The following is a 25671-nucleotide window of genomic DNA, read 5'->3' as shown; positions in this document are numbered from 1 at the left end:
TGGTAGCTCCCTTGTCTGAACCTAACAGGTAGCGTGCCATCATCGCACACTGCCATTGTTGGTTTCACGCTATTGACACAAGGGGATGAGTTGCCTCATCGCCTCTCCTGTGCAGAAACCGCCACTTGCTGTCTCCTGCATGGGCAAATATTTACCAGCTCTGCCGACATCCAAGTATATCAGCATGATGGAGGCAGACGGCAGTGTGGTCAAGTCAGTCTGGGGTCAGACGCCAAGGGGCACAGGGGTTGGGCATCTCCTTGCTGCGGTGGTGGCAACAGTAGGAGAAAGAGGGGGGGGAGCTTGACTCTTTGGGACTCAGATCGGTGTTGAAATAGTTGTCATCTGTATCATCAGACTTGAAAATAATCTTGGCCTCAGTTACAGATTTGTAGATTCTGTGAATTTCCTGATTGATCAATATCAAGGTCTAAGAAAGAGAAAAGAAGGGGAAAAAGGGAGAGGGGAGATGAGGAAGGCAGAGAGAAAGGGAAGAAAGGTGCTTGCGGAGGGAGGGGGCAGACTAAATGACAGATTTGCTTCCTTTTGCTAACTAACGTTCCTGGGTCTTGGGGACATGGGTTGCTTTCCCGACCCAAACTAAAATACGGGAATGGCAGGGTCCCATGGACAGAATCAAACATCTAGATAAAGTGAATTATTAGATTGTTCTTGCACGTGGAAACATACCTTCCGGTAAGAGTGTAGGATCCGGGTAGAGCCCAGAGCCTGAAAAGATGGGAGATCAAAAATCAGGAATACATACGACATTTGTTGAAGCATGCATGAAGGCAGCCCTTGATGTGTAATCTTCACAATAATCACGAAAGGGTGGTACTCTGATCCCCTCCGGATAAGAGAGGCTATCTCAGCCAGAAAGGGTCAGCGATCCACCAAAGTCCCCACAGCCAGTAAATGACACGGCCAGGTATCCATTATTGTTGTGACTCTAAATCCTATGCTCATTTCTCCCCAGAATCTTTACTGCCCCTGAAAACCCAGAGAACTACAGATGTGGGCTGGAAACAAATCTAAGAGCAAACACACTAGGTGAGCCAAAGCAGGGCCAAAGCAGCCCCAGGGGGCAGGTGGTGAGAAGGGCCAGGGGCTGGGAAGGCCGGGGGGGGGGGGGGGGGGGGGGAGGGGGAGGCATTCTTTTCGCCAAGGTCTTTCTGTTCCTCTCTCACCCCCGAATCCAAACACGCTTTTCTGACGCTCCTGCCGATGATGCGTTATTTTCCTTCGCGCCATGAATACTGTTATCTAACTGGCCATTATTTTCAGCATCAGTAGGAAAGTTTCTAGAAGCGCTTTCTTATGCTAACATGTCTTACCTCATCTAATCTCCAACAACCCGTGCGGTAGATGCTGTGATCTTCCTGCATTTTACAGATGATGAGCCGGGATCTGAGACATGCCCGATAATTTATTCTCACCCCTAGCTGGTGGCCGGCAGCGCTGGGAGCAGAGCTGAGCCTGTCTCTCTGAGAGGCATGGCCACTGTCTGGGAGCTTTTTCTCGGGGCCTGTGGGACCTTTGAAAGTGAGCTGACCCGGGTGGTCCAGAAGAGCCCCCTGGTCCATGCCAAGTACTAATTCCTACCTTGAGGACCGCTGATTTCACGGGTAAATTCCACCACCGTCTCATTGGTTTCCATCACGGAATTCGATTCTGTTCCGTCTGCAAAAATGCAATCGAGGAGGTGACCCATCTGAAACGATTACTTCACCTTCTATATTAAGAAATCATTTAGAAAAGTTATTTGCCTGAAAGATTCTATTTGCTTCTTCAAAGGCCCTATTCTTTCTCACCCCGAAGCACCTTTTCACGACAAGAACCTAGCGACCCGTGTCATATTTGGAACATTTGAATTGGGACAGAACTTTTTACACTGTTTATCATCTGGTGAGGGTTTTAAGGGGAAAGTGTCAACATAAATTTGGAATTTCCTGACTCTTGCAGATTTGAGTTATAATCTTGACATGACTAGAAAGGAAATCTTAAAAAAAAATATTTTAGAGTGTTTTATTGTGGAAATGTCCCCAAACATTTTCATCCCATTTTCCCAGAGAAACCTGACAGTTTGGGGAGGCGGGAAGGAGGGTGGGGGGGGGGGGAGAACAAAACCCAATGGCCACATCCTTGAACTCTTTTGTGTGTTCAGAACAATGTCCAGTTAAAATCAAACAATATTGCTGCTAAATACGTCTAAAATAGTCCTTGGTAAGTACTCCTGCCTGCTGGAAAAACTCTATGGGAAGGGCAGTTTGTAGAAGTGATGAGGGCCGAGGGCCTCTCTGAAGTACGAGCCCCGAGGTGGCTAAGCATAGCAAGATACAGTATCTTTCCAATAACCCTGTCATCAGCTCGTTTACTGCCTGGGACTTTAAATCCCCATCTGAGCACAGAGCGAATGCCATCCCTGCACCCAAGTGGAAAACAATCCCCCCCGTCCCCCTCCCCTGCAAGGACTGGGGGTGGGTAAGGCTCATAAAGGAGAAGTCATGAAGTCTGGCTTTCTGGCCAGATTTCCTCTGGAAGGTGAGGTGTGGCCGGCACTGTGTGTGTGGACCGCCTGGGAGGGGACACACACCCTGCCTTCAGACGGCAGGACCTCAGCCTGGCCTGCGGCCAAGGAGCCAGACGCCAGGCCCGGGCTCTCAGCGGTGGGAGCGGTCGCTGTGCCGGCTTATACAATGGCATTATCTCAAGCCAACCACGGCTGCAGAAACTCGCAGTGCTTCCTGTCTTTGCAGCACAAACTGTCCGATTTCCAACAGCTTTCGGACACACTCGCTGGCACTCGGTCGCCAAGCTCGGTGTATAAATGTCTAAAGCCACTTCTTCCTTGGGAATTGCAGACGCTGCGATGCTGTAATCCATTGTATTTTTATCCCCTCTGGAAGGACTTGCACAATCGTGAGTCACACGGGGAGAGGGATTAACTCTCAAAACATGTATGTGATGTAGGCAAACGCCTGGAGCTTCTTATGGTAGGGGCCGTAGAGGAGTAGAACAGTCTCGAAGGCCATATTGACACCACGTACAACACAGTTTATTCGTGGTGGTTCATCGTGTCATTCCGCTTCCCACTCTCGAATCTCTGGGGTCTTCTTGTACAAGGAAAGCTTCGGGACAGAAACGCCAAATCTGGGTGAATGGGATGGGGAGAGCTTCCTTTTAAAATCTAGTAATTACTGGGGCGCCTGGGTGGCTCAGTCGGTTGAGCGGCCGACTTCGGCTCAGGTCATGATCTCGCGGTCCGTGAGTTCGAACCCCGCGTCGGGCTCTGTGCTGACAGCTCAGAGCCTGGAACCCGTTTCAGATTCTGTGTCTCCCTCTCTCTAACCCTCCCCCGTTCATGCTCTGTCTCTCTCTGTCTCAAAAATAAATAAACGTTAAAAAAATTTTTTTTTAAAAATCTAGTAATTACTTTCCGTGTATTTCAACTGCGTTTGCTCAAAATGGTGATGGAACTCTCAAACACAGCCCTTGGATTAAATTATAAAAATTTTAAAAGCCATTAAAACCCTGGTACTACCAATGTGTCAAACAGGATGAGAAAAACTTGTTTTTAAAAAATTGTTTTTATTTGTTTGGCTTTCTTGGCTTAGGAATATTGCAGTTAGGTTATTGAATAGGTGACCAAGGCTCTCAAATGACGTGCCTATGCCAGAAGGCTGAAAACTTTTAGCAACCTGCTCCCAGAAATCAGGGGTTTAATTCAACAGTTACCAGAAATGCTCTTAAACCTTCTGCTTCCAGGTCAGGAAGTTTTTGGCAGGTCGTGGACTTCTGCTACGGGGTGTGCTGTGTAAGGAGTGTGGTTGGCCCAGGCTGGCTTCGCGGGGAGCTGAGCCCTCTGCTCTGTGCTTCATGGGAATCCCCGCTAACACAGCGAAACCCAGTTGCGGTGGACGTGGGCATCGACAGCTTCAAATCGTGTGTCAGATAGCTTTGCTTCATTTACGAATGACGATGCTTCTCTCTGGCCCTTGCTTTCGTGGAAACGGGCAGGCTTTCCTGGCCAGGATGCAGGAGAGTGCTGGCGAATGTTTAACAACCAGCAACAGACAACCCTGGTGGGAGGCATTCATCATGGCTTTTAAGGAGATGAGCCTAGAGACGTAGAATTTTTTTTTTCCAAATATTACATTTATTTGTTTTTGAGAGAGGGAGAGAGACAGAGCATGAGCAGGGGAGGGGCAGAGAGAGAGAAGGAGACAGAATCCGAAGCAGGCTTCAGGCTCTGAGCTGTCAGTATAGAGCCCAACACGGGACTCGAACTCACAGATTGTGAGATCATGCCTTGAGCAGAAGTCGGACGCTTACCCGACTCAGCCACCCGGGTGCCCCGAGGCGTAGACTTTTTTAACTATGAAATGTTTCAAGCATATAGGAAAACGTAGGGAATCACATAATAAGTGTTCACGTGCTCACCAACCTGCACATTTTGTGATAGTGACATCAGAATTTTCTTTTAAAGAAAGAGTGAGGGGGCGCCTGGGTGGCTCAGTCGGTTAGGCGGCCGACTTCGGCTCAGGTCATGATCTCACGGTTTGTGAGTTCGAGTCCCGCGTCGGGCTCTGTGCTGACAGCTCAGAGCCTGGAGCCTGTTTCAGATTCTGTGTCTCCCTCTCTCTCTGACCCTCCCCCGTTCATGCTCTGTCTCTCTCTCAAAAATAAATAAACGTTAAAAAAAAAATTTAAAAGAAAGAGTGAGGACCACTGTCCGGCCTCCTTCCCCTTTCTCTCTGCACAGAGGTGATTGCCTTCTGAACTTTGGTCTTTTCCTTCTCTGCCTGCAGCTCAGATGTTATTCAAGCACTCACTGCTGTGTGAAGGCTGCTGTCTGTCCTTGATGAGTCAGTACGGGTTTTTCAGCGTTTTGAATGCTCTTGCCTCCCTGTTTCCAAACGTGTGTTTGTAGGCACGATATGTAATACTGCTTTGTGTGCTTTAAAATTTGAATATGCATGGTATTACAATGCATGCAACCTTTCTGATAAGTTTTCTTGAGGTATAGTCCACATCCTGTATAAATCATCTATTTCAAGCACACAGTTTAATCGTTTTTTAATGTCTTCACAGAACCGCACCACAATTGACTTTAGAACATTTTCGTTACCCACCTCCGAAAAACCCTGCACCAATTACCAGCCACTCCCCCTTCTCCCCAGCACCCCCCACCTCCCAGACCTCAGCAACCACCCATCTGCTTCTCGTCTGTACGGACTTGCCTGTTCGTTTCACATAAACGGCATTATATCTGGGACCTTGTGTGTCTGACGTCTTTTATGCAACATAACATCTTTCCGATTCACCCATGTTGTTCAGGTGTTGGTGCTTTATGCCTTTTTACGGTCTACCATTTCGCCGTATGGAGGCATCGCTTTTTATTTTAGTCATCTATCGATGGATATCTGTTTTTTCCTCCACTTTTTGGCTATTATGAATAATGCTGCCAATGAACATTTCTGTACCAGTGTTTGTGTGAACACGTTTGAGTTTGGCGGTAAGTGTCTAGAGCAGACTTGCTGGGTCGTACATTAGCTCTATGCTCAGTCTTTTAAGGAGCTGCTAGACTTTCCCAGACAAGCCGCATCACTTTACATTTCCACCTGCAGTGTATGAGGGTTTCAACCTCTCCATATCCTTGTCAACACTTGTTACTGGCTGATTTCTTTATTTTGGCCATCCTAATGGGTGGTGTGAACTGGTTTTGATTTGCATTTCCCTAATGACTAATCACGGTGACATTGAGCTGTGACATCTTTTCCTCCGCTTACTGGCTATTTGTATATCTGTTTTTCAAGAACTATTTATTCAGCTCCTTTGTCCATTTTTAAAATGGAATGACTTATCTTTTGATTTTTGCAGTATAAGAACTCTTTACACAGCTTATTTTATTTTAAATGTTTATTTATTTATTTTGAGAGAGAGCAAGAGAGAGAGAGAGAGAGAGAGAGAATCCCAAGCAGGCTCTGCACTGTCAGCGCAGAGCTCTCGATGCGGGGCTCCAACCCATGAACCGTGCGATCAGGACGCGAGCCGATATCGAGAGTCAGACGCTTAACCAACTGAGCCACCCAGGCGCCCCTCCTGAGGTATGTTTTTGAGTGTCTATTGGGTAAATACCTAGGAGTGGAAAACCTGGGGTCTGAATGCGTGCTGTAGGGTTTATTAGATATTGTCACATGCTTTTCCTTCTCATAAACAGTGTATTAGAGGTCTCCATTCGATAATACTTGGTATTGTTCGACATTTAAATTGTAAGTATTTAGATGAGTATGAAATCGAATGTTGTCACTGTCTTAAAACGTGGTCTTTACTGATTGTCGCACTATGGTGGCCTGCGAGGGCCAGAAAAGCTGCTGGTGCTGTTTCGTTATTTGTAACACAGAGTTAAGAAATTGTGGCAATAATGTCCCTGTGGATCGACAGCCGTGGAGACCCCGGTAGAAGTGGAACAACATGAATACGTGTGCAGAATGTTTGTAGGGCCCCTCCGCATAGCCTTAGTCGGCCGTATAACACCACTGACTACGGAGACTAGACTAGACGTAGCGTCGAGCGTTTCTTAAATCTGCAATATGAACTTTTGCTATTGTTGAGCGTAAAGTTCTAGCGCTTATTAGGACAAGCCGTTTGCAGCTTCTTTAGCCCCTGGAAGCCCTTGTAAGAGCAAAATAGATTCCATTCCCACTTTTGGTTCCCAGCCTTTGCTTAGTCTTGTAGCTAATAATTCCAATTCCTTCGGCAACCCAACTATATAATAAGTTGTTTTTAAGCATAAGTCAGTGTCACATAATATTTATGCAAATAAGACAATTTTAGGGGCAAATAAAGGTTTCTTTTTTCTTTACTAGAGTTTGATTCAAAAGGAGACCTAAGTAGAAGTCTCAGTTTGCATTGTGAGGGCTCTAAAATTTCAGTCGTGTTTTCAGCTGAGTTTCTTGCGTGAGTGTTGATCTGTGGTTTTAATATGCATAGGTAGAACCTAGGGTAAAACAAACAAACAAAAAATGAATAATAAAGCGAGGAACCTCCTAATGGAAGAAGCTTCATAAATGTTGGGTCCCATAATTACAAAAATGCTGCTTTAAAGTGTATTTTAACAGACAGGTTCTCTCACAGTTATGGTAACACTGTGCCCAGCCTTTCACACATATTCATCATATCATTTACTCCTTACCAAAACCTAAGAGGCAGACATTACCTCACTTATCCCGGCTTTAGCTGTTTGTTAGAATCTTCCACAGATTTAGCTAGTGATATTAATTTAGGCTCTGAAAATAAACGAAACTTTAGAGCCTTTGGATGTTTCCCTCCAGCAAATTTGCAAAAGCCAAGACGATTCAAGAGTTTCATTAAAGACAGCTGATCCTTTTAGCAGTGAACCATGGAGCATTCTCCTTCAGAGAAAAAAGGTAAAGTCAGGAAATCCTGGGATGTTCTGTCTAAATTCTACTTCACTGAAGTGGTGAAAGATTAAAGTTCAGCCTCAAAGTTATTTTTCACTGGAAATTGGGTAGACTCCAGTTTGCACCAGATTTTTTGGCCAGACTTTTTTATCTCTCTGGGCAGAGCTCAGGGCTCTCTATGTAGTTGATGGAATCTTGCCCACGAAAGGCTCAAAAGAGGGATGGAGGGCGTGGAGAGGAGAGGTTCTGACCCCTGTCCCCAAGCCAGTGATGGTCGGCGGTTTCATAGGCTTTGTATCCAAGTGAGTGCAGATGGGCTGTTGGCCAGACATGGAACCGTCACACCACGCAGGAAGGGATTCAGAGTTGACCAGGGACAAAGATGTCTTCCTTCACAGGCCCTTCAACTTGTCCTGGTGTTATCTGCCTCTTACGCAGCTATTATGAAATTCAGAAGACGTCTAGCTAGCATTTTATCTTTGTCACACGTTAGCTCTGTGCTTCAAATTAGGGAAAATAATAGAACCATCCCATGGCAATTATACTTTAATAACAAAAATTTTAAAAAATAGTACTATTCAACAGGGCTAATGTGAAGATTCAGTGAGATAATGTAGTGCGGGAAAGGTGCCTGGAAAACAGGAAATGCGTAATAATTGTTAGATAGGACTACACTTGTATTATTAATAGTGATACATACAATAAGGTCAGAGGAAAATAAATTCATTCTTAATGTATACAAAATGTTGTTTGGCTACACCTTTAAGCTTTTCTCTTTTTTAGAATTTTAGGTTTTATTTATTTATTTTTAAGTAGGCTTCATGCCCAGCGCAGAGCCCAATGCAGGGCTTGAACTCGTGAGCCTGAGATCGAGGTCTGAGCTGAGATCAAGAGTCAGATGCTTAGCTGACTGAGCCCCCCAGGCGCCCCTAAACCTTTCAACTTTTTAGAGATCATTTTGATACATTCAGTTAGATGGACCATCAATGTCGGTCTTCTCCATGCATGGCCATCAACTTAAAAAAAGAGTAATTTTAGGGGCACCTGGGTGGCGCAGTTGGTTAAGCGTCCGACTTCAGCCAGGTCACGATCTCGCGGTCCGTGAGTTCGAGCCCCGCGTCAGGCTCTGGGCTGATGGCTCAGAGCCTGGAGCCTGTTTCCGATTCTGTGTCTCCCTCTCTCTCTGCCCCTCCCCCATTCATGCTCTGTCTCTCTCTGTCCCAAAAATAAATAAATGTTGAAAAAAAATTAAAAAAAAAAAAAAAAAAAGAGTAATTTTACATACCATACAAAAATGTAGCTTTAGTAGGTGGTTTGTAAATCTGAATAGTTTTTACTGTTTCAGGACATACCTATTGATGCAGAAACAGTCTCTGGATGTATCTTAATATTAAAAAATCAGAAAGCACATATGCTACTATACCAGCATGGCAAAATTTTTAAAATATCATAAAAAGTCTGAGATAAAAACCACAAAAATATTATTTTACTGGATTCACACTACAGAGTCTGGATTTTTAACTTCCTGGCTATTTTTTGACTTATACAATTAAGAAATGGCCAAGTCAAGGGGCGCCTGGGTGGCTCAGTCGGTTAAGCGTCCAACTTCGGCTCAGGTCATGATCACCTGGTCTGGAGTTCAAGCCCTGCGTCGGGCTCTGTGCTGACAGCTCGGAGCCTGGAGCCTGCTTCGGATTCTGTGTCTCCCTCTCTCTGCCCCTGCCCCACTCATGCTCTGTCTCTCTCTCTCTCTCTCTCTCTCTCTCTCTCTGTCAAAAATAAATAAACATTAAAAAAAAAAGAAATGGCCAAATCAACACTTAAGTAAATAGGGTTTCAAACAATTTAGGATTAATTTTCCCCATTTTTTTTTTTAAATCAACCAAGAGAATTCAGAACACCATACACACACACACACACACACACACACACACACACACACACACAGAGTCCCCCCTCCCCCAAATTAAAATCGACCTGGTTAGTGCCATTTCAGAGCACGATTGTAACAAATCTAAGTTTTATCTAAATAAATAATTCTCTATGACTAGGGTAGTTATTACACAATTATGAACCATCATCAAAACTTACATTGTTTAAGACTAAGTGATCTTTCTTTTCAAGAAGTGGCTCACGAATGTTTTCTTAAGTAAATTATAATGATAAATCGCCAGTAGTATCTTAAATAAATATCTTCTAACATTTTCCCCTTGATTTCCATGCCCAAGGTGAACAATTTATTTTAGGAGGATTATTTCTGCTGACAAGGAAGTTAAGAAAAAAAATCACTCAGCTGAAGAAGGTTTCCTGATAATCACGGAATCTTTGAAAGCTTGGCCCTGGATATCATTAGATGACAGTCTCACCCCAGGGTCCCCTCACCGGGAGGAAACCCGGGTGAGCACTGAGTCTCCTTATTACTGGAGGGCATGCCTGCCAACACAGACCATTTTGGAAGAGGGGAAATGTAAATAGAAGCATAAGTAGCCACCGACAAGGTTCAGGAAATAGCAGTAAGGGAGTCACCAAGGTCGTCATATCTCAGGTTTTTTGATTTGGGAGGGGATATGAAAAAGCAGGAACTATCCTTTGGCCCTTCATGAAATGGGAATATTTGCTGGTCCAACTAGTGGAAAAACACCATGCTTCAAAAGTTTCCAGAGAGTAACAATGAAAGCTATGATTTGATGAGGCATACAAAAAATTTTTTTTTCTATGTAGCCAAGTGTACAAATCGTAAATATCTAGCTTGACCCATTTTTCTCTCTCAATCAAATTGTGGTAAAAATATACATGGCACAAAATTTACCACCGTAGCCATCTTTGGGTGTGCACTTCGGTCTACGCATTGTTGGGGAACCACCACCACTCTCCGCCTCCAGAAGTTTTTCAACTTCCCAAAATGAAACGCCACACCCATTCGACACTGGCTTCCCATTTCCCCTCCCCCTAGGCCTGGACGGCCACCGGGCTACCTTCCGTCTCTCTGAATTTGACTCCTGTAGGTGTAAGTCATCTGAGTGGACCCCTACCACATATGTCTTTCTGTGCCTGGCTTATTTCATTTAGCATAATGTCTTTGGTGAATTTTATCAAATTGAAACCCTTGCATAACCGGTGAGCTGACAGAGAAACACGATATTGCCAAAACCACAGAGGCCCTGCGGCCCTTCTTTTTTGGTACCTGCTACCCTTGTGTGATCATGAGGGCGAACATGTCCATGGTCGATGACAAGAGTGAGACAGAAGAGAGAAGACCAAGGTTTCTGCCTCTCGTCTCCCCAGTAGGAGAAACTGCATATCTGGTCTGTTTTGGACATGAGGCTTTAGCCTACCTGCCAAGAAAAAGCTTGGAAACTGTTGGCTTAGAAAACGTTCATACTTTCACACCCAGGTTGTCTGGAAAAGTGCCTTGGGTTTGCCCTTATTCTGCTAACTCCCACTTTTGTGACTCTGTTTAGACAGCATCTCCTTCAGGAAGCCTTTTCTAATTGCTCATTGGTGACTTCCCGCCAAAATGTGGCATAGCCATACAATGGAATATTATGCTGCCTTTAAAAGGAAAAAAATTCTGTCATGCTGAAACATGAATGAACCTCAAGAATGTTCTGCTAAGCAAAATAAGCCAGTCACAGAAGGACATACGCTGTATGATTCCACTCATATGAGGTATTTAAGCAGCTCTTAATTACACAGAAGCATCATTACACTGTCATCATAAGACTTAGTATGCATACTTCATTCTCTTTTATTTTATTTTTTTATAATTTTTTTTAATGTTTATTCATTTTTTAAAGACAGAGAGAGACAGAGCCCAAGCAGGGGTGGAGTAGAGAGAGAGGGGGACACAGAATCTGAAGCAGGCTCCAGGCTCCGAGCTGTCAGCACAGAACCTGACGCGGGGCTCAAACTCACAAACTGCGAGATCATGACCTGAGCCTAAGTCGGCCACTCAACGGACTGAGCCACCCAGGAGCCCCTTCATTCTCTTTTTTTATCTGAAAGAAATTACTTACAAATCTTTCACTTTTACACTTCCTGATCTAGAAACAAAAACCCACATAGTTTAATAAGATAAAAGGTATAAAATATACATGAATATTTACAAAGAAACAAGCCAAGTTTTTTTTTCTTTTTGAAGCTAGAGTAAGTAACAATAGATAAAAACATACTTCCCGTATCCCTAGTATGTGTGACCTTTATTTGAACGCCATTCTCTGAGTTGTGGGGATTTACTATACATTCTTTTAGTCTAGGTTGCAAGAAAATCTTAAAACATGGAAGCCAACAGTGGGCGAAGTCCAAAGTTTCCCTTTGTTAATTCCCCAAATGTCTGCAAGTAAGTTACTCTCTGATGGTGTCCTTACATCCAAAAAGTGAGCATCTTTCCTCTTGTTGGTTTGTTTGTTTATTTATTTAATATAAAACATTTTTTTTAAGTTTATTTATTTTGAGAGAGAGATAGAAAGTGAGTGGGATAGGGGCAGAGAGGGGGAGAGAATCCCGAGCAGGCTCCGCATTGTCAGCGAGAATCCCGAGTGTGGCTGGAACCCACGAATCATGAGATCCTACCCGGAGCTGAGATCAAGAGTCAGATGCTCAACCAACTGAGCCACCCAGGTGCCCCCTTTCTCTTGTCATATAAGAAGCTATCCACAAACCCAAGGGAAGTCCCCCAAATCTACCTTTCCTTTAACTTTGGATCATGAGTCAACAGAAAAGATATCAAGTCAGATGAACAGGCTAAAATATTGAACAGACTCCTCATAACTATTCTCACAAACGCAACGAAACTTTGAAAAGCCACAATTTGAATATTATTAGAAAACTCTTTGTGGCCTGATCACAAAACATTTAAAAAAATTAATTAGAATTATGGATGATTTTTGTTCCCTCCTTTCTATTTGTCAGATTTTTTTAAATGCTAAAATCAGATTCTTTTTATCGCCACCTTATGCTATTTGAGAGTACGCAGTAAACAAATGAACTCACTTCGTTTCGTTCCTGTGCAGGAAGCTAAAGTCAAGCCGGTGGAAACAGCCGTGAGCTGCGTGTACACGGTTTTATCGGCACCTACTCTACTGTTCACTTTGTAGCTGCCTTGGGATGGGTAGGCGTAGCTCTTGTTTTCTCGGATACGAGAGCAATGAAATTGACCCAGACTTACCCAGCTTCCAGGAAATGGGCAAGTGCTCTGGTGAGAGGCAGGTACGGGAGGTGAGGACAAAAATAGGAACCGAGCAGATTGGGCATCAGATCCAATTTTCACCATAGTCGAATGGAGGAGAATGACAACCCAGGCGATTACATGCAGTGTGATCGTAGTTATGACCTAGGTAAGCCCAGAGTGATGGGTTCCAGAAAGGCACCTCACCCAGGCTTGAGTTTGGGAAGTGGGGGTTACAGAAACTCTGCTGGAAGACGACATGCCCAACTGGAGTGGAGAAACATGTTCTGGGCCAAGGGAACAGCATGCGAGAGTCTCCGAGGGAAGAGGGAGCAGAGCAAGTTGAGGGAATGCAGATTGTCCAGGAGGATGGGAGGTGAGGACAGGATGTGGCTAAGTGGAAACATCTAAGGCCAGGAGAAGGATGATCATGGAAATTATCTACTGGAACCAGCAGCTGGACTTCATCTAAGGCTATCCGAGGTCCTTGAAATGCATTAAGCAGACAGAAGGTGATCAAGAGGACTCTTAGGAAGAGTATCCTGCAGTGACGAGGAGGGAAGATCGGGAGGCGCATGCAGCAGAAAGGAAGTGTGTCAAAAATCGGGTAGTCCTCAGGCGATCATTCCTGATGGCCTGTTGGGCAAAGCTGAACGCTTGGCCCTCGCGGGGCAGCCGCAGGGGCAATGCAAGGCCCCTGGCCCCAGCTGTCCTTCCGAGGGGTGGGTGAGGTGCTATCCCCCAACCTGGGAAGAAGCAGGTCTGGCAGGGGGGATGTAGGTTCTGGTTTGGATGTGTTGGGTTTGCTGTGTCTGTAGTGTGTCTGGCTCTAGGACAGATGGTCAAGAGCCACTAGGAGGGCTCTGAGAGAGCAAACAAAACCGGTGATGCATGAGCTATGCGCAGGAAGGGAAACTCTGGTGGGGAATGAGATCGCTCAGAGAAAGGCCACCGCGTGGGGAGCTGGCCCAGGACCGCACTCTCAGGAACAAGGAACGTTTGAGGAGTGAGCAGAGGTGAGGTCAGTGAAGAAGGCTGACACTGAACACTCGCGTCCAAGAGGCAGGAGAATGAGGACCCAGCGTGGTCAAGGTGAGCCGTGGGCAAGGAGCTTCCTGCCCTTCCCATCCCTCTTGGGCAGCTAGGGTTTGCACAAGCCCGAGCAAAGCCAGGGACTGTTGGGGGAAGGGCTGTGGTCCGGAGCCAGGCTAGGTGCTGGGTCCCACCTGGCTGGCTGCCGCACCCCTGCGTCTGGAGCCCGGTGTTGCCAACCCAGCGGGGGAGCAGTTCAGTGCTTGGTGCCCACCGGAAGCTGGCTGGGAGGTTGCCAGGCGTTGGCCCCTGGGAGCGCTTAGACCGGGGCCTGGCTGGCTCGCCTGTTCAGGAAGCCTCCGCTGGTAATGTGAGTGGCACACGTGGATCTGTTTTAGGAGAATATTCTCGAACATTGGGCCTGTCATGTAAACTCCTAATTCTGTTTGGCTCTAAAAGTAATTACCATACTTCATAGCTGTTTATGAAACTATATTAAAATTAAGCAGGGAGGGGCGCCTGGGTGGCGCAGTCGGTTAAGCGTCCGACTTTAGCCAGGTCACGATCTTGCAGTCCGTGAGTTCGAGCCCCGCGTAGGGCTCTGGGCCGATGGCTCAGAGCCTGGAGCCTGTTTCCGATTCTGTGTCTCCCTCTCTCTCTGCCCCTCCCCCGTTCATGCTCTGTCTCTCTCTGTCCCAAAAATAAATAAAAACTTAAAAATAAATAAATAAATAAATATAAAATAAAATTAAGCAGGGAACTCACAATCGATTTCTTTTTCAAACACTAGAGTTTGGTTTTTAGAAGTAAGACGTATGTCCATTTCTTAAAGTACCGTAGACTTTCTTCACTCTCCTGTTCAGAAGTCAGAATCTAATCACCCCTTATCTGACGAACTGAAAGGAGAAAAATATCATAATAAGGGTATATTAAAATGCAGGGATTCTGCACTGAGTAACTAGAGTTTCTTCTTTTAGCGATTACGTAAATCTTCTTTTACAAGCACCATAACTGCTGAACTTGAAAATGAAGCACAGATACATTCCTATTTCTAAATAACACAGCATAAAATAAAAGAACTACATTTTATTTTATTTAAAAACATTTGTTTGTTAAAAAATTCTTGTAATGTTTATTTATTTTTAAGAGAGAGAGAGACAGAGTGTAAGGGGGCGGGGAGGGCAGCAAGGTAGGGAGACACGGAATCCGAAGCAGGCTCCAGGCTCCAAGGTGTCAGCGCAGAGCCCGGCATGGGGCTCAAACCGATGAAGCAGGAGATCATGACCTGAGCCGAAGTCCGAAGCTTAACTGACTAAGCCGCCCAGGTGCCCCAAAAGAACTACATTTTAAAGAAATGGGCCATAGGTCACCAGAAGGGAGGTGGGTGAAGGGATGGGCAACATAGGTAAAGGGAATTAAGAGATACAGACTTCCAGTAATTAAGTAAGTCACGGACATGAAAAGTACAGCCCGGGGAATATAGTTGTCATAATGATGTCTGGTGACCGATGGTCGCTACTTTATCACGATGAACACGGAGCAATAATGTATAGAATTGTCAACTCACTATGTTGTACATCTGAAGCTACTATAACACGTCAATAGTAAATACTTAATGAATAATATTATTTATTTCATTAATAAATAAAAGGGGAAATGAGCCATAGAATAACTTGAGAAAGAGCTTTCTGACCGAAATGGAAATGTCTTAACGTGTTGCCAGTGACACCGCATTGCTTGTGAGGCTCAGGCCTCCAGAGATGTGCATGCCATTAAAACAGGCTTTAAAAAAAGAAATGAAAAGGCTCAGAGCCACTGCAAGGCCATCTGTGACATATTTAATCCTGGGCAACCTTTCCAGCAAGGTTCTGGCAGAGCTTGAGAAGTTTGGCCCCCTCAAATCACGGGACTTTCCACATCACTCCGGTGATAAAAGGAGGTAGTTTTTTGTTTTTTGTTTTTTTGTTTTTTTTTTCCTGAACGCATAGGCAGAGCTAGATTCCTACACCTATAGAGAGGAAGGAGAAAAACTCGGGTGTCTACACAAGCCAGAGCACCGGATACGGATACAGCACCAGCCCAGATGGATGGGGCATTCCATTTCTCCACAAAAGCTGAGCTAAGAAAAATGTCAGGTCGATAATGAAGAAAGACTGGGAGGAAACGTAATACAGGTGAGTCGGGTCTCCTTGAGGAGATTTCACAGCAGCGAGACTGGTGGGCAGGGCAGCGGAAGATCGACATTTTTTATTGACCAGCTACCATATCCTGCGTGTGGTGCTTAGTGCTTTATGCCTATTATGACATCCTTACAAGAGAATGAGTAGAGCTTTCCCCCTGGGAAGAGTGCCACAGTCCTATGGCTGGTTAACAGACATCAACATTCAACAAAACTTGGCAGTAAAATTATTTGCAGAAGCTATCATAAGAGTGCTTTTCTTTGTCTCAGATTGTTTTGTAGGACCTTGGAGTTTAATAACAGAGACCCAGATACCTAATCCGTCCAGCTCGGTCTTGTGCCTGACTCACTGGATGGCCTTCGTGAAATCATTCTCCATCGGTGAGTGCATTTCCTTGCTGCTAAGACAAAACTAAAAATACGTATTGTCTTCAGGGGTTATGGTAAGCACTGGTTGAGTAATTTTTGCTAAGAAATTGCAACTTTTTCAAGTATAGAGGAGAGAAAAAGATGTATTTCATCATACAGGAAATCTTTTTGGGAGTTGCCCTATCCTAAAGTGACACAATATAACAGAAAAAACTTTCAACAACCTCTAAGCTTCATTAGACCACGGGACACAAAGTGCCGTAATTCTCGTGCTTTCTGATGCTGGCCAAGACACGGCCAAGACAGTTGCAAGAGGCAGTTCAGTCGTTCAAGACACGGTCAGTCGTTCAAGACATGGTGTGCGGGGGAGAGAGCAGTCTTTTTCTGTCCTGCTCTTCACACACGGGGCGGGTCCCCCATGGACCTGGTCCAGCCGGGCCAGACATCTCTCATGTGTCTGTGCTCCCAAAGTGTACTCTTTCCCAAGTGCTAAGCCCACCGGCAACTTTTCTTTGGAATTTATATGACTCCATGTTTTGGCTGCTACAAATCTAGTTTTATAAAGTGCTGGGTTTTCTAATTTTTTAAAACAAATTTTTAATGTTTATTTCGTTTTGAGAGACAGGGACAGAACACGAGCAGAGGAGGGGCACAGAGAGGAGACACAGGAGCCCAAGCAGGCTCCAGGCTCTGAGCCATCAGCACAGAGCCCGACGCGGGACTTGAACCCGCGAGCCGTGAGATCATGACCCGAGCCGAAGTCGGAGGCTTAACCGACTGAGCCACCCAGGCGCCCTTGAGTTTTCTAATTTTAAGCAGGAAAATTCTGCCCCACTCGCTTTGTATTTTCTATGATTTTATTCATCTCCCTTTAATTTGAGTGACTGAGTCTAGCGGCTAAGAAGGTTTTGAGAGACAACTCAGGATAGTAGAAAAAGCCTAAAATGTGGAAGCCAGGAGAGGAATCCCAACATTGCCACCAACTCTCTTACGGCCTTGGATGCATTACTCAGATCTTTGAAATTCAGGGTGTTTTGACCATCCGATGGGGAGAATGATATTGACCTTGTAGAGTTGTTGTAAGGGTTAGAGATCTTTGATACATTTGCTTTATGAAACAAGCATATATTGAGTACCAAGTTCCTTACCTGGAAATATGGCTGCAAACAAGACAAATAACCAGCTCTTATACAGCCAGAGTTTCAGTGGGGAGCTATATCTAAAGTTACTGGGTCTAGAACTCGGGCAAGCAGTCCGTAGACGCGGTGGGCACCTCCATATTGGATGCCAGTGAGTTCTTCCTTTATCCTCCAGACACAGGACAAAGGCACATTTTGAGGGGTCATCTGGTCCTCCTGTGGCTTCCATTTTCACGACTTATTCGGACAGCAGTTACTGAGCAGCTGGACCCCATGTGCCCAGGCTTCCTCCAGCACTAGGAACACGGAGGTGATCGGGCTGTGGCCTTGGTCTCAGGGCTGGCAGTCGGAGAGACAGACAGGCAGTTACCCTTCAGTGTGCTGGGGACTGTGGAGGCGGAGTGCTTCCCAGAGGGGTCTGGGAACTAAGTCTTAAAAGATGAAGGGTATTTGGCACAACGAGGAGGAGGGTGGCGTGGTCGGGAAGCTGGAGAAGGTGCTCAAGATAGAGAGGACCGAGGCCAAGGCTTGGAGGGCACAGGGTCCTTGATGTCTTGGAGGCGGTAGAAAATAATTCAGTATGAAGTACAGGGTGTAGGGAGGGGGTGGGGAGAGATAAGGGGTGCCGGATACATGAAGAGAGCTCAGCCTCACACGTGTGCTAAGGAAGTCAAAACCTCTTACACGAGCCTGAGATTTTTGGAGAAGAGGTCAAACTGGAGACTCAGTGACACTGGCCAGAGGTTGAACCAGGGCACTGGTGATCAGGAGAGTCAGGCAGCCATGTTTGAGGAGGTGGACAGCCCAGTGGAGAGCGGCTGGGGTGAGGAGTGGTGGGAGGGCGGACCTGGGTCCCCCCAAGGAGGACGGCCAAGCCATGGACCTGGGGAGGGAGGGAGCGCAGTCTTTGATGACAAAGGCCGCCTCGAGCTCTTGCTAGCCCCGTGGCCCCGGGAAAGGTACTGAACTCTCTGTGCCTCAGACCCTTCGTCTAAAAGCGAGCATGATGATAGTAGAACCTCATAGGGTGTTGCGTTGTTATGTGGCTTAAAGAAAATAAGGCGTGTAAGGCACTCAGAAGGGTGTCTGGAGTGTCCCAAGTCTTCAGGAGGTGCCAGCTTTTCTTAGGGGACACAGCAAGATGGAGATTCCTGGAGGAGAAAGAGGGCTCAGGAGGACCAGGGGGTCTCCTTCTGTTTCCCGTGACAAGAGGTTGCTTCAAGACTTTAAGAACACCATTTCGGTCACCTTGTCAGAGGAGGTAAACTCCACAACGGAAGCTGCCTCGCCGGCTGCCAGCTGGACAAAACCCAGGGCAACTCTCTCTGAACAGATTTGTGGAATCCGGGACACCTAGGACAGAGGACCCCACATTCGCTTCAGGGCTCGAGCAAGAGAAACGTAAGTGAAAACGTTCAGGCCGTAGATCCCTGTGGGGGGTTCAGTCTTCATACGAGGTCGGGGACCAAGTGGGGTCCTGGTGAGATGGTGAAGCACGTGCAGTTTGTTTTTACCCAAACTGCTACCAACTTCTCTGATGTTTTTCTAAAGACATCTTTTTTATTTTTTTAAATGTTTATGTATGTTTTAGAGAGAGACAGACAGACAGACAGAGTGGGAGCGGGGGAGGAGCAGAGAGAGACAGGGACACAGAATCCGAAGCAGGCTCCAGGCTCCGAGGTGTCAGCACAGAGCCCGACGCGGGGCTCAAACTCATGAACCGCGAGATCGTGACCTGAGCCGAAGCTGGATGCTTACCCGACTGAGCCACCCAGGTGCCCATCAAGATCTATTTCTTTTAAGTTTTTTCACGGCACCAATGAATAATAAATTCTTAGCGGCTCATTTAAAAAGTAAACATGCCCTAGGAGCACTTGAGCGGCTCAGTCAGTTAAGCATCCGACTCTCGATTTCAGCTCACGTCCTGATCTCAGGGTCGTGAGATCGAGCCCCGTGTTGGGCTCCGTGCCGAGTGTGGATCCTGCTTAAGGTAATCTCTCTCTCAAGGGGAGGCTGTCTCCCCTTCTGCTGCACTCTCTCTCAAAGAAGTCGACAAGTTAATTATTAGTTAATTAATTAAAATAAAAGTATACACACGCTAAACGGGCAATTGATGACCAAGACATTTCGAAATCAGCCTGCCCCTCCCCTCACTCACCAAACGACTGGGTTTTCCACGCTAGCAAGTCAGAGAGCTCTGCTTGCCTCAGACGTGCACCGCTGTTCATGAAACACTTGCATCTGGTTCTTGCTCTCCATCCTGATGTCTGCCTTCCTTCTGGACGCATCCAACCCTCTGACCTCCTTGACCCAATGACCTTATTCTCTGCTGGGCCACGGCTTCCCGTTCTCACGGTGCAGAATGTGAAGTCTGAACCTCGTTATCTTTTGAAACTGTTCCACCTCGAAAATCATGAATCAGACATCCTCCTTGCTGGTCACACACTTGTCACTGCAGCTTCTTGCACAGAGGTCCCCGGCGCAAGTGTCCCTCTGGCTGTGGGTGATGTGCACACCTCCCACTTTCTCTCCGTTAGTGGGCCTCTCTGCTCTATTAGTGTTCCTGAGATCCAAATTGGATTCTGGCCCCCATGACACAACCACGTTTCTGGTAAGCTCTCTTGCCCTCCCTTTGCTACATATGCCCGGCAAATTCAATTCCTTGTTTGTTTTTCGTTTTTCTAGTTTACTTATTTACTTTGAGAGAGAGAAAGAGAGAGCAAGCAGAGGAGGGGCAGAGAGAGAGAGAGAGAGAGAGAGGGAATCCCAAGGAGGCTCCACCCTCCCAGCGCGGAGCTGGATACAGGGCTCGAATCCATGAACCTGTGACATTATGACTTGAGCTGAAATCAAGAGCTGGACAGCTAATCAACGGAGCCACTCAGGCACCCCTAGCAGATTCAATTCTTTTTTTTCTTTTAACGTATTTTTAATGTTTTATTTATTTTTGAGAGAGAGAGACAGAGACAGAGTGAAAGCAAGGAAGAGGCAGAGAGAGAGGGAGACATAGAATCCGAAGCAGGCTCCAGGCTCTGAGCTGTCAGCACGGAGCCCGTGCTCCACAAACCGTGAGATCATGACCTGAGCCGAAGTCCGACGCTGAACCGACTGAGCCACCCAGGCGCCCCATGGTGAATTCAGCTCTGAATGAACTCAACCATACCCATTCTCCGGCCTTGACCAGGCTGCTGAGTGTCACCATTGGGAAGCTCCCCAGCTAGGCAGATGGTGATCGCTATATGCCTTTGATCACCAACCACAGGGGTGCTCCCTTTTCCTGGCAATCTCTCTATGCTTCTCTCAAAACACTTTTCACAAATGTTCCATCTCCTTCAATCTCAAATATGCCCCACCTCTCCCTAACTGACTTTGCTTCATATTTCACAAAGAAATAGAAATACCAGACAAGACCTTTCTCGACGTCGTGCCATCAAATCGACACCACCACCTGCATCGGCCCTGGTTTTCCCCTCCTCTCGATAGAACTGAGTGGCCATTTCCCCTTTAACAGAGACTTATTTTCCATCCTGCCCTGGACTGAAAGTACTGAGAAGTGATTTATGGTTGCAGAGACGTGGTGCTTACTGGCGACCCCGATGGAAGCCATATTGAAGTGGAGAAAGAAGGAGCCAGAAGGTGGAGAAAGCAACAGAGCGGCTGTAAGCCAGTTCAGTTGAGAAATCTGATTATGGGGGCGCCTGGGTGGCGCAGTCGGTTAAGCGTCCGACTTCAGCCAGGTCACGATCTCGCGGTCCGTGAGTTTGAGCCCCGCGTCAGGCTCTGGGCTGATGGCTCAAAGCCTGGAGCCTGCTTCCGATTCTGTGTCTCCCTCTCTCTCTGCCCCTCCCCCGTTCATGCTCTGTCTCTCTCTGTCCCAAAAATAAATAAACGTTGAGAAATCTGATTATGAAGAGAGGCAGTCACTTAAGCGCTCTCTTCCGAACCTTAGGCTATCAGCTATTGCCCTCATCTTTCCCCTGGTCCCCTCTACCCATTCCTTTCTGCCCTCAGATACGCAACGTCCTCTGAACCTCAACACTAGTACGAACAGCTAGACAAACCAGAAACAGAAACCACCCTCGTACCTTGTATACCTCAGCTATTGGCCGATTATTTGCTTCCCTTCGTAATCAAATTTCTACAACAGCTGTCCATAGCAGTCTTGTTACTTTTTCCACCTTCCGGTTCCTTCAAATCTCGCTTCCATATGGCTTTTGTTAGGGTCACCAGCGATGTCCAGATTAGTGAAACCGAAAATCACTTCTCTGTCTCCTGAGGTGTTTCCCTGAGGCAAGTCCTCAGGGAAAATCTTGTAGATTTGGGAAAGTAACGTCCAAAGGCGATGGAATCGGCTTCACAAATTAACTCCCCATTTGCTAACTGCATAGTCTGTGTGAGGCACTGGCTTGAGTAATGGGACTTCACAGAGACACGCAGGATGTGGCCTCTTATCATGGGCCTACTGGCCGGCACCATAAAGAAACGGTGGTGATACACCGAGCTCCAAGCAGTAAGTAAGTGAAGCAGATGGGGCCCAGGGAGCACCAGGGAAGAAGGAGAGTCAACCTTCTCTACAGTGGGCAGGAGGGGCAGTGCCTGAACTGAGGACCTGAATGACGAGGGAGCACACTCCAGGCCGTGGAAGCTTGTGCAGTGCAGGGGGACTTGTTGCTGTGGTGACAGTCGGGGAACTTCCTGTCACGTGGGACACAAAAGTCTGTGGCGGAAGTGACGACGGAGGGAAGGACAGACGTGACCAGTTGGACGGTGATCTCTGACCAGGACCGCACAGGTGCTCACAGCAAGGACACTGGCCGCCAGCCCTCTCTCCATCCCAGTGACATCGGAACCACTGTATTTGATCTAGGTATGGTCCTGGGTGTCAACAGGTGCTGAATAAAGGACTGAATATTTTAGCTCATGAAACTTGCCGCATTACTGGTGTTGTTTTCATTAAAAGTGTTACTGCATCTGACCTGCTTAGAACACTATTAGGCACAGCGTTTAAGAGACAGCAGGACATAGGGGCACCTGGGTGGCTCAGTCGGATAAGCATCTGACTTCGGCTCAGGTCATGATCTCACGGTCTGTGGGTCCGAGCCCCGCGTCGGGCTCTGTGCCGACAGCTCAGAGCCTGGTGCCTGCTTTGGATTCTGTGTCTCCCTCTCTCTCTGCCCCTACCCCACTCATACTTTCTCTCTCTCTCTCTCTCTCTCAAAATAAATAAATGAATATTAAAAAAAATTTAAAAAACAAACAAAAAAGACAGCGGGGCATAATGGTTGGACCCCAACCTACTAGACTAGACGCCCAGAGTTTATGCCCTGGCTTCGCTGTCTACCATGACTTTAGCCGAGTTACTTAACCTCTTTGTACCTTCTGTGCCTTGGGAACTCTGATAGTACCTAACTCACAAGGTTACCACGAAGGTGAAATGAGTTTATATGTGTAAAACACTTAATGCTTTGTAACAATTCACGATAATTGTCCACGTTACCACTAATAGTAGGCACGACTAACAATTATTTTTAATAATTTATATTGTGACTAAATAATCATTGACCATTATGATGAAATTTTCCAAGCGCTCCGACTCCTAGAGCCCCAGCCCCGCCCTCACCACTGCACTCTTTTCCTGGCATATCCATATCTCTTGCTGACTGGAGATACACGTCGGTCATCAAGCGTGTCTGTCAGCTGATGGAAGAGGCAGGGGAAACTGTAGCAAGCATCCACAGACCCAACCATCATGCTATTCCCAAGTCGGAATAGCTCTTCTTCCTCATTGAAAGCATGATTGAATACCTCATGGATCAACCAGCATGGAATTGGGTTCTGGAAGGCTAAAGAAAGAAATTACCACTCCAGGTGTGCTCTCTGGATGCTTCACATGACACCCTCCCCATTTTGTTTATTGTCACGTCAGCTTTGGGATTTACTGCCCAACTAGTCCGAAGGGCATGTGTTTTTATATTTTGCAAGACTGGCTCAACCAGCAGTGTAAAACAACAGAAAACAGTTGCAAAGCTTTCACTTTTAAAGGGTTTCCAAGCACCCTGCCCTTTTCCTAAAGGACTCTTTTCCCTTTTATGGATGAGCACCAGGCTCCAAGACAGTGTAAATAGAGCTTCCTGTTCCAGGGAAGTGTTGGCTCCTGCAGGAGCCCAGGGGTCCTTTGGGAAAAGTTGATAGGAACTATGAGCTGTATGTGACCTGCGGCCCAGGAGTCAGCTGAGCCAGCAGGGAGGGAAACACATTTAACAGCCCCTTTGTGCAGACTGAGGTCCCAGAAGCACTTCTGGGAAAGTAAGTCTGGTGCCATACACACAGTCCTTGTAAAGAATGGCAGGGAAGCCGGCCGAGCTGAAGAAGGACATGCCCAGATTAGACGCCCAAACCTTGGACCTGGCTGCTTTGAAGAAGCGAGAGATATCTGAAACTCCCTGTGTTCCATACGAGTGAAGGTTTAAAAATCAGGAAAAAACCCAAATTGACGTCGCACGACTTTAGTCCAACGGCAACTATTTTTTCAGGGTGCTTGGTGTTCGCACACTGCTGGCACGCAAGTTAAAATCTATTACCCGATGCTTTTAGTTGGTAATAAAAGCATTACTTGTATGTGTTTGAGTCGATGGGCCATCCATCTGAGAAGGGTGCTCTTTGACTTTTGTGTGCTTCCCAGTCTCATCGATGGTGGAAAGAAAGTAAACCGAGAAAGTATACTAGTCCTTTTAGATTCACTCATAATGATACCATGACAATTATGAGTATTATTTTGAGGATAGCTGACATTTACTGAGTACTCGCTATGTGCTAATCAATGAATTCAGCCAATAGTCTCCATCAATGAAAAAAAAAAATTGAGCATGAACTGACAAACAGGGTTTGCTAATCTAACGTAAAGTCCGCAAAGGGACACCCGGAAATCAAGAAACAGAAATGCAAGTGAAAGTAGCGACATGGAAATTCTTGTCTTTTTGTTCTGCACGACGTTCTTTCGTAGTTTGTCTGCTAAAGGGGTGTGGGCACCCAGTTTGGAGACAGCTCTGCAAACACTGAGCTGTTACTATTTCCCTTTGAAGGGCAAGAGATCGGAGGATGAAGATCTGAAGAGGTGAAACCCTGGCCCGAGGTTTGCAGGGCTATCATCGTGGGACGGGCTGCGGTGCCCTCTCCGTGACCTCATGATCTCACTCATTGCTGTAGCTGCAGTTCCAGGAAGCTGTACAATCGTGTATTCATATTTCTGCCTCTTCTCAGTCTCAATATTAGAGGGATGTACTCAAACGAGGTGTCCGCGGGTGTTCTCGTCGCATCATCTGAGGTCTTTAAAGCAGATGGAGTCAAATTTGTGACGTTATTCTTGGGCCAGACATAAAAATTTCAGAATGAATTGAGATTTCTTCATCTGAAGCTTGCCTTATTAATCAAGAAAGGGAGCCCAGATATTGATTGATGGTTAAGAGTAAGCATGGAACTGAAATTGGAATTAAGGAAATGATGCCATTTGGAACAGCCTTGACAAAGAATAAAATGTGGGGGTGACAGGTTGGCTCAGTTGGTAGAGCATGTGACCCTTGATATCAGGGTCTTGAGTTCAAGCCCCATGTTGGGGATAGAGTTTACTTAAAAAGAAATTTAAAAAAAGAGGGCAAAATGTTTAGGAATAATGAAAGCAATGCAAAACTTGTGTTTTGGAAACTATAAAACATTTTTGAGTGAAATGTGAAAGTTCTAAATAAATGAAACATAACCAGGGCTCATGGATCGGAAGACTTTCCGTTGCTAAAATAGCAAATACTCCCCAAATTCCTCTACAGATTCCACCCAATTCTTGTCAAGCACGAGCTGGCTTATCAGAAATTTACAAGCTCATCCTAAAATTTAGTGGAAATTCAAGGGATCAAAAATAGCCCAAACAATCTTGGGTAGGAAAAACAAAGTTGGAGGATTCACACTTCCCAATTTCAAAACTTACCGTAAGACGGAGGCCTGGGTGACTCGGCCAATTAAGCCTCGGACTTTGACTCAGGTCATGACCTTGCAGTTCGTGGGTTTGAGCCCCGAGTCAGACTGTGTACTGACAGCTGGATCCTGGAGCCTGCTTCAGATTCTGTGTCTCCCTCTCTCTCTGCCTCTCCCCTGCTCATGCTCTGTCTCTCTCTCTCAAAAATACATAAATGTTTAAAAAAAATATCTTACTATAGGACAATAGCAATCAAGACGGTGTAGTGCTGACATAAGGATAGATGCATATCAATGGAATTGAATTGAGACTCCAGAAATAAACCCTCACGTTTATAGTCAATTGATTTTTGACAAGCGCACCAGGACAATTCAGTGGGGAAAGGAAAGTATTTT

At 46.1% G+C, this 25671-nt stretch overlaps 2 long non-coding RNA genes across 3 annotated transcripts; both read left to right on the top strand.

The window, feature by feature from the left end:
* The first annotated feature begins 9168 nt into the window (after nt 1-9168).
* Nucleotides 9169-11817, top strand: LOC123585095. Its single transcript, XR_006705900.1, has 2 exons — nt 9169-9821; nt 11676-11817. It is a non-coding gene; the product is annotated as an uncharacterized LOC123585095 (long non-coding RNA).
* A 350-nt stretch (nt 11818-12167) lies between these two features.
* LOC123586259 lies at nt 12168-18949 on the top strand. 2 transcript variants are annotated; one of them, XR_006706711.1, is made up of 4 exons: nt 12168-12760; nt 15612-15797; nt 16073-16183; nt 17486-18949. It is a non-coding gene; the product is annotated as an uncharacterized LOC123586259 (long non-coding RNA). The 2 variants fall into 2 exon arrangements; XR_006706710.1 differs by lacking the exon at nt 12168-12760 and having other exon boundaries at nt 14974-15797.
* The last annotated feature ends 6722 nt before the right edge of the window (nt 18950-25671 follow it).

The sequence above is a fragment of the Leopardus geoffroyi genome, chromosome C3, assembly GCF_018350155.1.
Source record: "Leopardus geoffroyi isolate Oge1 chromosome C3, O.geoffroyi_Oge1_pat1.0, whole genome shotgun sequence".
Lineage (NCBI taxonomy): Eukaryota > Metazoa > Chordata > Mammalia > Carnivora > Felidae > Leopardus > Leopardus geoffroyi.
The sequence above is the reverse complement of the archived record's forward strand: the minus strand, read 5'-3'. Positions and strand labels throughout refer to the sequence as shown.